This window comes from Agelaius tricolor, unplaced genomic scaffold (assembly GCF_023055355.1).
Source record: "Agelaius tricolor isolate 1412-34295 unplaced genomic scaffold, bAgeTri1.0.p SCAF_7, whole genome shotgun sequence".
Lineage (NCBI taxonomy): Eukaryota > Metazoa > Chordata > Aves > Passeriformes > Icteridae > Agelaius > Agelaius tricolor.
In genome coordinates, this window is record NW_027269267.1 from 12,680,581 (window position 1) to 12,695,011 (window position 14,431).

Here is a 14,431-nt window from a genome sequence, read left to right on the forward strand (position 1 = left end):
TTACATGTACCATGTGATAAATTCCCACACTGTCAGTGCCTACTCCTCTACAGCACCAGTTTTATAACACCTTCTGGAGACAATTGTGCTCTCCTTTGAGATGGGTGGTTACAGGTATGTGACCTGTGTGTCACAAGGGGTCTTGTAAGCAATCAGTGGAAAGAGCATGCCTGTAATTCTCTGTGGGGGAGACTATGCAATGGACATTTCTGAAAATTATAAGAGCTGTAGCAATGCATAGGAGTTGCCATAGTGTTATTCTGACCCCTGAAGGATGGAAACAGAGTTAACTTCATATCCTTTTTTTCTCAATTTACTCAGTATACTCTATGAATGTCAAACTCTAAACTGCATTAGCAGGATATTTTAGTGCTTGCCCAGACCTATCCTCCAGAAATATGAATATAGTTATGAACTAATAGTGAATGTACTTTAAAATACTTATGTTTTCAGGCAAGCAGGAAAAAATGATTTTTCAGGCTGCTGTAGGGTAAAATTACTGTGAGTTTGATAGTGCATTAAATCTAGTAGGTATGTGAAGATCATGTTTATCAAAAGATGTAAAACCCACTCTGCCCTCACCTCTTCTTAACTGAAAAGTATTTTAGTGACATTTTGCTGGAATGGATTCAGAGTGAAGTGGGGAAGGACACAGGTCAGTGATGATAAGATCACTCATTTCAGCTGAGTTAAGATTTCATCAGGCTTACATTTTTCAGAAAATGCATGTGTTAGAGGTATGGGCCCTCAGCAGTGCCTTTGTGAGCTTATCTATCTTCAAGGAGTGCTCTTCCCCCTCCTCCCCCTGAACAGATAGGAAAAGTGATTCAGGATTCTAAAAGGGGCATTAAGGCATATCCTGATACTGCTATCTTTGAGGACAATTTGCTAAAAAAGTCTGAGTTAAACCAATGGGACTCCTGTTACACCTTTGCTCTTCACCCACTCACTTCTAAGCCGCCTGAAATGCGTTAAGGGACCACCTTTTGTGTTCCTGTCAATGTAACAGGTGTATGAAGCTGCTGTATCTGACAATACTTTTTCCCCACGTCAGTCACGCTGTATTGTGACACAGTGGAGCAGCACCCTGCCAAAGCTGCGAGCAGTCGCTGCTCGCACCGAGAGAGACTCAGCACACAGCGCTGGCGGTGCTGGGCGCCGCGCACGCCCGGCCGAGCGGCACCGGCTCTGCCTGGAGCACTGAGGGTCAGCAGAACGCCGTGCAAGGAGCCAGGCGACGGCCGGGGAGAGGAGGAGGAGGAAGAAGAGGAGGATCAATTTTAATTTCGGTTTTGTTCCTCCTCCGCTCAGCTGTTGCCATGCACCCAAGTCCCAGGTTGCGGTGTGACCTTGCGAAGGAGCCGGGGCCGCTCAATGGGACCATTGTGCAGCCTGGCCGGGGCTCCTCGGGAGCCTCTCCCGGGTGTGGCTGAACCAGCCCTCGGCAGCCTCCTCCTCCTCCTCCTCGTCCTCCGTGAACTCCCTGTCCCGGGGAAACTCCGCCAGCAGCACGCTGATGCAAAAGGCAGCCTGCAAGAGGCAAACCCCTTGTCAGGAGCTGAGCAAGGATCTCCCCTCCTCTGCCCAGGTCTCCATCCCTCGCTGCCGGGAGCGCTACAAAGTTAAGCCAAGTGATCGATACGCTATAGGAGAATATTATTCCACTATCGGCGACTGATGCCACTGATGTAATCAAGTTACATAATCACCGTCTTTGCACAAATACATCCATCTTCCTACAGACAGATCTGCATATCTTCTTCCATCCATTATGCATGAACTCACCAGCAGTACATAAGGGTACATATTTTCGCACACACTATGTAACTTTAGCATTGCAGTGCATTGCACTGCACAACGTCATCACTATCGATTCCCTCAACCTTCCCCCATTCCCTCTTATCAGAACTGATTTTGCAGAGAGAGATTACCAATGTGCATTGCTCGGATCCCTTTAAATCTTTAAAGGCTGAAGTGCTTCCCTCACTCGCTTCTGTTCTTAAGAAGATGATCTTTCCTTTTTCTCTCGTCTCGTTTCACACCACAAGTAACAGGAATGAATTCCCACACAGTCCCTCAGCCAGATGCATGTATGTATGAAATACCGAAGATAGCATCTCTGTTTGCACATCTTCCAACTCCCATACACGTGGTCTGAGATTTCAGTAGGTAAGTTATTGGGTAAAAAAGATATTTTGTAAGAGCAGCTGGATGAGATATTTTCAGGCTAGTGACATTTATGGTCTTTCTCTACTATGAAACTGAGGGGATTCTGTCCTTAGCACCTCTCAGTTTATAATTTCCTTGCAGGATTTACAGGAACAGTTGTAATCCCAAATTACCAATGGCATTTAACCCCTTTAGCACCAGTGCACTGTACCACGATCAATAAGGATCACCACCTTAAAGTTTAACAACTTGAAAAGCAGATTTTCTCTACCTCCATTGCAGCTATGAAATGCAGCAGAACGCTGCACAGAGTTGGAAACATCTTTTCAACCAGAGGATGGGATCCGATCTCCTATTAATTAGATTCCATCACAGAGAGCTTCTTAGCTGTCACATAACCTTTCCAGTCAAATATATTACAACCAGGGAAATAAAAAAAATAAAAAGAGGGAAAATTAAAGATTCCTTGCTCTTACAGTACTCTCCTAAATCCAGAGGATGCATAAATACAGAGGGAGGAGATTTTTTTTTTTTTAATTTATCGCAAAAAGCACTCACCAGAAGACCCACTGCAGTTATTCCACTCAACTGCCAATAGCGGCTGGAGCCCCTCGCATCAGGGTAATGCAGCAATCCCGAAAGTGCCCATTTCAGTCACCCGCCACCAAGTTTAGCAATGCCGGGCTTTTGCCTGGATAAAATGACCTTACCCACAGGAGTCTCCCGAAATATTCCTCCGGTGCGATCAGTCAGCGAGGCGAGTGCCGGTCACCACACTGCGCACTCGGCCGGAGGAGCCCCGTGTTTACTCCTGGGGCTCAGCTGGCCGCGAGTGCCGCGGACGCGGCGCCCATCCATCCACCGCTGCCAGCTCCGCCGGGGGCGCAGGTAATTCCATACAGACTTCGGCGCCCCCCACCCCCCCCGAGTCGCCCCTTCCTTCCTAGTTCAGAAAGTGCCCGCGTCGCCGGCGGGAGGTACCATCCAGGTGCGGCGAGGGGGGGCGGGGGGAAGGGGGCGGCCGGCCTGGGGCCCCCGCGCCGCCCGCGGGCAGCTCCGCGCCCAGCGCGCCGGATCCCGGCTGCCCGCACAAGTATCCGGCGATCGACGATCCGGAGGGGGTTCCTGGGTTCCTTTCCTGGTGCTGGGCGAATGTGGGGAAAACGCTCCGGAGGGGGGGGGGGGGGGGGGGGGCCGGGGGAGGGTGCCTGACGGGTCCTAGCACCCGCACCGCAGCGCCAAAAAAAAAAAAAAAAAAAAAAAAAAAAGGAAGGAAAAAAATAGAAAAAGGAGGGGGGGGGGTTTTGGGGGAAATTCTCCAAATGGAAAAGAAGAAAGGAAAAAAAAAATCAGTTGTCCGCTTGCCCCGAACGATACTAATCCCCGGTGAAAATGACAAGTAATCAGCAAAGAAGAAGAGGAGGTCTTGATTGATAACCACAATCCACCCAAAATATCCTCGGGAGCAGAGGAAGAGAGGGAGGGAGAGAGGCGAGAGAAACTGCAGTGCATGAACGATCCCTGTGTTCCTACGAGACGGGCTCGCTCGCTCGCTCGCTCGGCGGAACGCGCCCTCCGCCGGGCCGGCAGGAAGGGGCCGGCACTGCCACCCGATGGACAGCGCCGCACTCGCCGCGCTGCGGGGGGAGCCGCCGGGGAGGGCCCTTCCGAAGGGATCCTGGAGAAACTCCTGGCGAGCGGGGCCTCCCTCCTTCTCTTGTCTCCCTCCGCCCCGGCGCCGCCCGCCTCCCCGCGCCGCCTCGGCCCGCAGCGCCGGGGCCGCTCCGCTCGGCTCCGCTCGGCTCCGCTCCGCCGGGGCAGCGGCGGGGGCACGGCCGGGAGGGGAGCGCCGGACGCGCAACGCGCGCGGGGGTCAGCCGGCTTCGCTTCACCTCCTGCGCTTCATTTTATTTTTCTCCCCCCTCTTCCCCTCCGGTTTCCCAAGCGAAGTGTTTTAGGAGAGATGATACATTATCTATTCTTGGATTTTTATAAGGCAAACTGTGGGCCTCGCTGTTGCCATGGGATCTTCTTTGTGCGAACTCTCTGAACTGTGTGGGAACAGTTTTATTTCCTTCCCTTCAGATTTTTGTCTTTATTTTTTTTTTCCTTCTCTTCTTCAACTCCTCTGAAGATATGTATCAAAATGTAACTGCATTATTGCCAATTAAGATTAACAGCAGCTGCAAGGTGCATCTAATTAGGAATGTTAATTACTTCATGAAATAAATAGTCATTTGCGGATGTTTATTATACTAAACAAATGTTCTGTAAAACATAACTCAAATTCTGACACTCCCCTCAATACATTTGTTCCCATTCCTGCACAAATGTGCAGGGAAGTAGGCACCCCTTCTTCCATTGCATTTACCTTCCAGGTGCACACACACAGGGAAGAGATAAGAGTTGCCTGTGCATAGGTACAGGGTCGGATGGGAGGCATTTTGAACTCTTATAAGCCATTGTATGGGGTGGGAGTGTGGAGGAGCAGGAAATAGCTGAGCAATGTGAGATAAATGTGTACAGTTACGTATCTGTTTATTTCTTTGTAAAACTCTCCAAAACTGGGACAAAGAGACTATGCAATGTTTACTTACCTCTTCATCCATCCTGGCTCCTTGTAGGGTCACAGAGAGGAATCCAAACTGCTGCAGTTATTAAACCCCCAATATCTTGAGATAGGAGAAAAGAAAAAGCAGCCCATGGAAGAATATGATTTTATTATGGAATATGATAAAGGATTATCGATAGGCAGATAACATGCCATGCAGAGTCAGTGGGTTGCAGGAGGGGTGGGAGCTGTTGCAGAATTTGTGGAACTTGCTCACACCCCACCCCACCTCGCCTTATAACAGAATGGCGTTCTTTATGTCAGATAAAAAAATAGATGAAACTACAAATGAGTGCAGGAACCAGAAGTCAAAATCCAATGTTAAAACAAAACAATTAATGTGACTGGTTAAACCATGCATTCAGCTACTACTATGATGAGTGATCCATATGCGTGGGCAGGTAAAAGAGACATGAGAAACTTTATGGGATTCTCTTTGTGGATCAGTATAGGACATTTTATGTTAGCTAAGTGACTCATACCATATACTTTAGAGAGCAGGTTTGGGTGCTTGATTTAGAAGGCTGGGCATCCTAGCTGTTTGACAGAGTGAGAGGGAAAGACAGAGGGGTTCCCAACTTTGATTCTCACCATTATCCTTTGGGAGAGCTGCTTTCTCACCATGGGGATGTGACAACAGACTCCCAGCACAGGCACCTCCATCACGGGAATTCCAAGAGTCTCCCTTGTGCCTTGACAGAGCGACAGATGCTTGAGGCTGCTCATAGTCTGCAAAGGGCAGAGAGTAGGAAGGAGGTGCTTGGGCTAGACCTAACCATTTACCTTCAGTTCCTGACGCTTTACAGATTACTCTTCCTCTGATAGCCAAGTCATTTAATGTCTCCATCCTTTTGTTCCTTCTCTGTATAAGGTGAATTAACACTGTTCCTACTCATAAGGGTGCAGTGAAGATAAAAAGGCATTAATGTTTGTTAGGTGTTCTTACACAGTGGTCATGGGAGCTATATAAGTTCCCAGAGAGGCTGATTAAGTGTCTGGCAGAAGAAACGGAAAATGAAAAAGGGTGGAAGCCAAAAGCTGTGAACAAAATACAATGGAATTGCTAAAATGGCTGAAACCAGACTAATAACAAAGAAAAGCTGTAGACCATTCACATGTGCAGAATACAAACCACCTGTGTTCTTGTTAAATTTATCCCAGGGTTAAAGAAACTAGATTCTGTTCACTTCTCAGTTACTGAATTGCTATGAAGAGCAATGCAGTTGTATGGATACAAGCATAAGAGATTTTAAATTTAATTTTTTTTTCTCAGCCACATACTTAATCTCTAATTGACTTCATCCTCCCTTAATAGGTATGGTTTTTATAATATAGAAGGGGATCTCCTTTGTCCTCATCATGACTTGTGTTTTCAAGAAATTTCACCAAAGAGAAGAGCATAATCTTGTCTGTTTTAATTCCACGGCATTCAATGCATGCTGAAATGTTTAATAAGAATGAGTAGTGTATCTTGTACCTGAACCATATGTGTGATCTTGATGCTTTGTGTCCCTTGAAAAAAGGAAGAAGCACAAACCACATCCTCTTATATTGTGTTTCCTTAAGAGGACCATCACATTTGGTGTGTATTAAGTGAAACAGTGCAGTCAAAGTAAGCTTCCTTTTCTAAAAGTAATACATATCTAAAATGAAAGGGCTGACAAGAGTTTATGGGTCTGAAGAACGTTAACTTCATGCAGAATGCTCTTGGTAAATCCAATCTGCTTGAATGGGTACTGCCCAAGAGCTGATATCCACAACCCCCTTAGCTGCCAGGGGTTTTACAAAACATCATGGCCTCATGCATACTCTGCCAGCAAATCTGTCCAGAGGACCCAAAGACTGACAGGTCTTGATTTCTTGCTACCTTCCTGTGGATTTTAGGTAGTAAATATTGTTTCCATTTGAGTATTTATTTTCCACTTCTTAGCAAATGCAGGGAGAAACAGGGTAACACAAAACACCAGCACTTGCACATTCTCTTGCTGAGTGTGCATACACAATAGAACTATGACATGATATGAATCTGACAGCATGGAAAACAAGCATAGATTTTTAGATTTAAAAAGTAATGAAATCACAGTTTCCAAAATATGCCTTCACTCCCCCACTAAAAACACCAAACAGAACCCCTGCTCATGTAAAAATCTGCTTCTGAGCCCTTTGGTCATGTAAACTACATCCTCAATCTAATCACTAAACAGTTTCAGTAAAGAAAAAAGATCAGCATTTTGCCTAGCTTTTTTCTTTTCCCCTTTTCAAAACACAATTGCATTGATCTTATTAGAAGTAGGTTCCCTTTTGTCCACTTCTGGCAGACTAAGTAGTCTTGAATGCTTCAGAGATGAACAAAGGAAAACCTGAAATATGCTATGTGATTAACTTCCTAGTTCTTGAGTTCTTGTGTATGTTTTATCTTTTTAAATTTTGTATATTTTACAGTATATATAATTGCGTTTTATTTGTTGAGTGCTTTATATATTGTACCTTACTTACTACCATACATATTCTTTTCATAAGTCTAGGCAAGAGTGTTCAAGAAAGAAGATATTTTAGAAAGAATAATCCCTAATTCTGTGTCATGTGAAAATTTTGAAAGCAATTTCCTTTACAGAGGAGCCTGACTCTAACGAGCACATATCTAGTCAGGGAATAATACTCATCTAATAATGAAGAGATTTAATCACAAAAATTCTTGCTTATAGTTTTAATTGCAATTATATTTTTCTTTTCCTGAGCCACTGTTGGGTTTGCATGGTCAGATTTTGGTAGCAGGGGAAAGAGCTACAGGGGTGAGAAGCTGCCGGAAGCTTCCTTCATGTCCAGCAGAGCCAATGCCAACTCCAGGATGGACCCACTGCTGGCCAAGGCTGAGCCCATCAGGAATGGTGGGAACACCTCTGGGATAACCTGTTTGAGAAGAAGAAAAAAAACAAGTTACTGTGCAGCTGTAATCACAGAAGAGCAGGGTGAGAACAGGTGAGAGGAGCAGCTCTGCAGACACCAAGGTCAGTGGAGGGGAGCAATAGAGAGGCTTTGGTGGGTGGGTGCCAACCCACCACAAAAACATGCACCTTTCCCTAGGTACAGCATGCTGTGCTGATAGCTGAGCTGTGTTGTCCCAAATGCTACAGTTGCACCATGCTTTTCTTGTTGGTGCCATTTTTGTGTGACTAATTTGGCAGCTTTGTGCAGAGCGTGTCAGACAGCCCAGGCTATGTGGTCCCAGCTCTGCCAGGGCCTTGCTGCTCAGACAAACCTTCTTTGTCAGGCACTCATCAGCTGTAGGTGGCCTGAGCAAAGCATTGCAGAACCTATGGATGAAAAGTGACGTTGCATAAAAGCTAAATATCTTGTTACTACTTTGACACATGCACTTCATTGAATTTTAATGATTAAAGAAAATAAAATTTGCATATCTATATGTATATGTATAAAAATATAAATATAATATTTGAAATAATATGTATTAGCTTTGTTGTCCTTCAACTTACTGCTTTAACCTAATATAGCAAAGGATAATGTCAAGGTAATTAAATGTTCATCTCTTTCCCATTTTTAATTTTGTAGAATAAATGGTTACTTGTTGTTCCCCTAGTCTCTCATTAGAGTATCTCAAATGAAGATAATACCCATCCATAAGCTGCTTAGAACATATACCTCATCTATTTAATTAAATAGTACTCTATCACAAGATGAGAAAAGTAAAATGATAGGGTGCATTCATGCATTTAAAAAATTCTGTATGTTTCAGTTCAGAGTTGCTTTATTTTTTTCCCCCGAGGAACTAACAGAAGGCAGCAATAAGGGATTATTTTCCTTTGCGAGTCTGTTTAGTTTTAAAGTATTCAGTAATATAAATATCATCCAATTCCTATAAAGTCTATAGAAAGACTCCTATTGCTTCAGTAGGTGTTACAGCAGTCTTGCACTACTGTTGTCTAACCAAAAATCATATATTTGAGATTTTAAATACCAACATTATTCAGAAAAAAAAGTTGCACAAGAACAAGTGACCCAAATTATCAGAGTATTCCTTTAGGCAGTGATGTGTCCCAGCAGTGGCCAGGGCTGGATGGCTGCAGGTGAAAATGGCAGGGCTGGTGACAAACAAAAGCAATTCTCATGTAATGCCCCTCCCAACTTCTGACAGCTCCCAGTACAGGGATTTTCACTTTTCATCATGAGAAAATGCTAGTCACGAATGTGAAAACTGTTAGTACTTAAGAGACAAATTGATCTGAAAAAAACCCCAAACAACCCAACACCCAGACCCTAAAGGAAAAAGCAAGACCACAAGCAAAAATTTGTTGAGTCATACAGCTGCTTTGTGAAAAAAATTTAATCTATTAATTTTTGTTTATTTTTTCATTCTAAAAATTGCCAGAAGGTGAAAAAGAGCAGCTCCCATGGGCTGCTGCTCCCTCCCTGCTGTGCTGCTCCCGCTGCCCAGCACACTGCCCAGCACCTCCTTCCCAGCCCACTCCAGCCAATGAACCCCTCTGTTGCTGAAAGCTTTTCTCAGCAGGACAGGGATATTTCCATGGCCTCCTGCCTCCCTGTGGGATGGCCATGGCTGGCAGTGGCAGGGCCAGGTGTCAGGGACCTTTCCCAGCAGCCCTGTCCTATCCATCCATGTGGAGACTATGCATAATTTAATAAATATCATTTCTATGCACTCCTGGATGTCTGTCACCACCTGCCCATTCTCGCTCTGAGATGTGGTATCAGTCCTGTTTGCATAAATGGGGTGTATGTGGTCATCATGTCATGAATGGGTGCATAATACAATTTTTTTTTCTTTGACTGCAAAGTCATTTGTTTGTTGGAGCATTCACTCCCTCACCACTGAAATTACTTCTGCAGCCTTGGTGCAGGTTGACCAACCAAAATGTGGAGTCAAGCAGGCCAGGGGAGTGGTGGGACTGCCAGGAGCAATAACATGCTCACTCAGACACAGCTCCATATGAGCAAGTTCCCAAACAACCATGGCTACTTTCATCCTGATGTACATTAAGTACTAAACTTTCATATATCAAAGAGCATGACTGACAAAAACAAAATGAAGTCCAGAAATTGCCTGTGTAGATGTAAACCACTTTGACAGGAACAGACTAAAATTTAACTGGTTTAATGTTCCTGAGTAAAAATATCCTTTGGAAAGTTATGAAGCAGAATAAGAGATTGCTAAAATCAAAGATGTGTGAATTATCTACCTCACAGAGCTAGTAATCAATTACATATAAAGCTATACATGTCAAAATTAATTAACCTAAGAAATGTTTATTATTCAGTGTGGTTGATTTTCTGCCTCCCCACTATACGCGCACACATGTGCATAGCAAGGAACGTGATTTTGTGCTTACCAATGCATCAATTTAGCAGCTGCAAAGGTTTGTCCCAGTTATTAATATAAGTGATTAGAGTCATCTGCAGTCAATGTTTTGTAGCTTCATTTTGCTATTTGGATGCCATGGGGAGATCAAGGCCTCTACATACAGACCTGGGCTGCACATGGGGGAATAAATTACTGAGGGCAGGCAGGGGAAGGGGGGAGGGAAAAATCAACATCTTTATTTCATGTATGACAGATCTTGATTGCAAAACCTGGCTGAGAAGAATGTATCAATACAGGTGTACTATGGATCCCCTAACTAAGGTGGGGAAAATGACCGTAAAGGAGATTAGAAAGATTTTGCAGGCAAGCAAAAAAAAAAATTTAAAGATGATAGTGATACAGAAGCTCACCTTGGGTCTTATGGTGGAACATGGTGATTAAAGTTTAGGACATAATAAACTCTTTCTCTTTGGAACAGCTAGAACTCACAAGAAGAGAAGCAGCTCTTTACCTTTCAACAGTGCTCAAGACTCAGTTCAAGAGCCAATTACTTAAGTACCACTGTACAATAATCATTGTGAGGTATGCAGATGCCTGAAGCAAATCAAAATAATCTCACCTTCTCTTACTGAAATATTGTTCTACTGTAAAGAGAGGCAATACGTAAATATAATGGAAGTTACTTAAATTAACTTTAAGAAATACACTCCAAACAGCAAAATATCAGTTGGTGCAAAGGATGCTGTTCAAAGACATCATGTTACAGTTTGGTGAAAGAGCCCATCAGATCCTTATAAAAGGGCTAGCTTGATCCTGACAAGTAGTAAAGGGTCTTTTGGAGACTAAAATAAACCCCTTCTTTCCAACATGAAAATCACAGCCAAATAATTGGAAATTATATATAGTAAATTAAATGTAAAGCTATAGCAACTCAGCCCTGACAAAAAATGTTGAGAATCAAGCCACTAACAGCATATAACATAGAGAAAAAATATTTTCGAGCTCATTAGAAGATGGAGTTTGCCATCATTGATAATAGCAGATGATTCAGTAGGATGAGAATTAGCGGAAAAAACCTCCAGTCAATAGAGCAGTAACAAGTTGAAAAATAGTCAATTTATAGATATTGTTCTAGTACATAGGAGATGTTTTAGCATCTAAGGATGTTAAAATGATTATTGCTACCCTAGTTTAAAGTATTTTTTGGTTTCACAAAAATCTTGTAGTACAAAGGAAACTATCAATATCACTATCAAAGTTTCTCAAAAATGTCAGATTAATATTAAACAATTTCCAATAATCAATCAAAACATCAAGAATGATTGGGACTAGAAATGAAAACAAAACTGCAAAGAAGCATTATACCACAGTACAAGTCTATAGTGAATTTTTTTTCTGTAATATGATGCAGGATTGGGTCACGCTGTCTCAAATAAAAAGTCTTGATTGGTCATTAGTATTAAGCAAAGTAACTAGCAAGGGAGTAGTCAAACAGAACGTGTTTGCTCAGAGAAGTGGAGGATGAACAGAGCAGGCTTATTTGGTTTGCAAAATTTGATACAAAGAGAAATATGTGAGATCTGTAAATTTACAGTGTAAGGACCACTGTTTTCGGTGCACAAGAATGAGGAGGCAGCCAGTGAAATTATGCTACGACATTTTCAAAACAGATGCATAACAAATAAGTAAATTGTATAATTCATTTATTGCCTCAGGACATGTTGAAGGCCAAAGTATAAATCACTTATGAAAGATTAAGTACATTCTTGCTGGAGAGCCTCTCTTTTGTATTAAACAATAATCTGACTACAAGTTCCCAGTCAGAAAATGCCTAAACTCTGTGCAGCCAAGGCAGAAGGGCACACCAGAGAAAGACAGTCTGCTTCACTTGTTTCTTTCACTCTTTGCCTAGGTTTCTTTTACCAGTCATTCTTAGAGATGACACATTGGGCTAGCTGGGTCTCTGTGCTGAATCTCCATGGATATGTTTTCTTGTTTTCTGTTTTATGGTACATGGAACTTGAAAGTTTGCATTATTGAAAGAGTTAATGCATATTATGCATGCTTAATGCAACACAGAATCTGGAAACAAATGACAAGGAATGTCATTTGCCTGGGTTAATGTACAGAAATGTCATTTTCCATGGGTGTTTACTTCTATATAAAAAGGGAGTAAAATCTGCTACCAGGTAAGAATTCCTAAATTTATTCAATGCTTATGTTACAGGTATAAGTAAGCAGACATTATGATGCAATAGGAAGAAAGATGAGAGATCCTGAAGAAGCAGGAAATTCAGGTTCAATTTAACTTCTGCCTATGAGGCACTGTTAATAAAGATATTGAGCCATATTAACTGTACCACTCCTTTCAAAACGGTACAAACCCCCTCACTTTTACATATTTTGCTTGAAGTTTTTTTTTTTTTTTTTAATCAATTTATTCATGGCCTACAACCTGTAACTTTACTAATAGAGCTTCTAGTATTTGAGGAAGGTTAAAAAATCTGTTCATAGGACAGAAACCTTCCTAACATCCCCTAGATCTGGAGTGACTAAAAATGTGTTTGTGGGTGATGGCAGCATGGCAGGACCTTTGTATTATTGGCAGCAAAGGGGTTAAAGGAAATGGGCTTTATTATGGATGTGTGGGGGTTCTGTTTCTTTCTGAATCTTTCTTCAAGTCTATACAAGAAGAAGAGAGCCTTAGTAGGAGAGTATTGTACCCTCCTGAAATGCTGTGTAGCTACAGGAAAACTTTACAGCACAAACAGATTTGAGGTCTCACACAGCTCAGTAAGAGTGCCAGCTTTTCCTGATGTGGATCTGTAAACAGTTCTGACTTTTGTTATCCATAGTGTAAAATTTATATTTCCCACGTCCAACATTTTCATCTTCTGGCTTTTTTTTTTTTTTAACATTAAATATTCTCTTGAAATAAACATCAAAAATAAATGCTACAATGTTAGCATGATTGTTACAGAAGGTCTGTGACAGCACAGAAAGCAAGCTGCAGACAATGAAAAATGAAGGATTGGCAATTACTAAGATTTAAAAGAACATTCCTGTATAACTTTCTTCAAGGGACCTGGAAAAAATGTGACTTTGATTTCAATGTGTAGTTTTGCCTTGCTTGATCTTAAAATGCCATTTTTTTTCCTATGGCCTGGATTCTTTCTTCTAACAGGACAACAATCTGTCCCTTATGAGATCAACAGTGACGGCGTAGCATTTTGTGAAAGAAGAGAGACAACTGTCAAAGCAAAGGAGAAAGTTTTGTTTTCAGCCATGAAGAGAGAGGAATCAGAGTAAGAAAAAAGAATGAAGGCAGAGGATAGTGGCGAGGTCTGAAATGAAGGCAATGTGATCTGAATGTTGATGAAGAGGCATTGACAAGATGAAAGATCTCTCTCTGTTGCGCTCTCGCTCTCTCATTTCCAGTGTGTAAAATCTGTCCTGTTGACACGCTCCTGCACCCTTTTTATATCTCAAAACTGGAACAAACAGGATTCACAATCAGTGGTGGTGACACAGCCCCCGTGAAATATAGTTGCTAAGGGAAGGGCTCAACACTCTCTCCCACTTTTTGCGACCCTTCAGTACATGTAACTGGACTATATCAAGGTTTGAGGATGTTTCTTTGAGTAATTTAGACTGATTACAAATACAGGAGGTCCTTGAGGTACACACAATTCACACCCACTCTCCAGGGCATACAGTATAGTTAAATATTCAGGTATTTCTTACTTATATGTAAGTACTGTGTTGGATGTCAGTGCTCACAGGAAATCCTGTTTTTCAAAGCAAAACAACAAAAATAAGCAGACCTATTATGTTTGAAAATAGAAGTTTGCCAAACTTTAAAAATCAACCCCCCCCCCACTTTTAATAGTAGACTGTCTTTGAAAAGACAGGTATCCGCTGAGGATGGCAGGAAAACGTAAAACCCCTCCCTCCAAATTATAATTTTGAAATTTTGAATTAAAGGGCTCTCAGGCAAAGATATGGGAGTAGGAATAACAGTTCTTTATTAGGAAAAATAAAATTAAAAGTGCAGTAATATAAAACAACATTGGCAGAGTCAGAATATGACCTGACACCCTTGGGGTCAGGGTGTTTGTAGCAGTCCCATTAAACGGTGGCTGCAGCCCTCCTGCAGTGCCAGGTGTGGCTCTGTTGAAGCAGTGATCCTGTAGAAAGGTGAAGTTTTTCTCTGAAGGTCCAGTCGTGATGTAGATGAGCCTGGTTTTCCTCTGGGAATCCAGTGGAGAAGACAGCTGCTCCTCTGGGAATCCAGTGGGCAAAGGCTGGCTGTG

General features: G+C 42.5%; 1 protein-coding gene across 2 annotated transcripts in view; it reads right to left on the reverse strand.

The window, feature by feature from the left end:
• IL1RAPL1 (interleukin 1 receptor accessory protein like 1) overlaps positions 1-3,309 on the reverse strand; it is a 687,022-nt gene extending 683,713 nt beyond the window's left edge. The window contains exon 1 of one of the 2 annotated variants that reach the window (XM_071430366.1): positions 2,880-3,309. The gene's annotated coding sequence lies outside the window, so the exon portion shown is untranslated. Of the gene's footprint in view, positions 1-2,727 lie in introns of both variants that reach the window. The other variant, XM_071430365.1, reaches the window with a different exon arrangement.
• Positions 3,310-14,431: the final 11,122 nt, after the last annotated feature.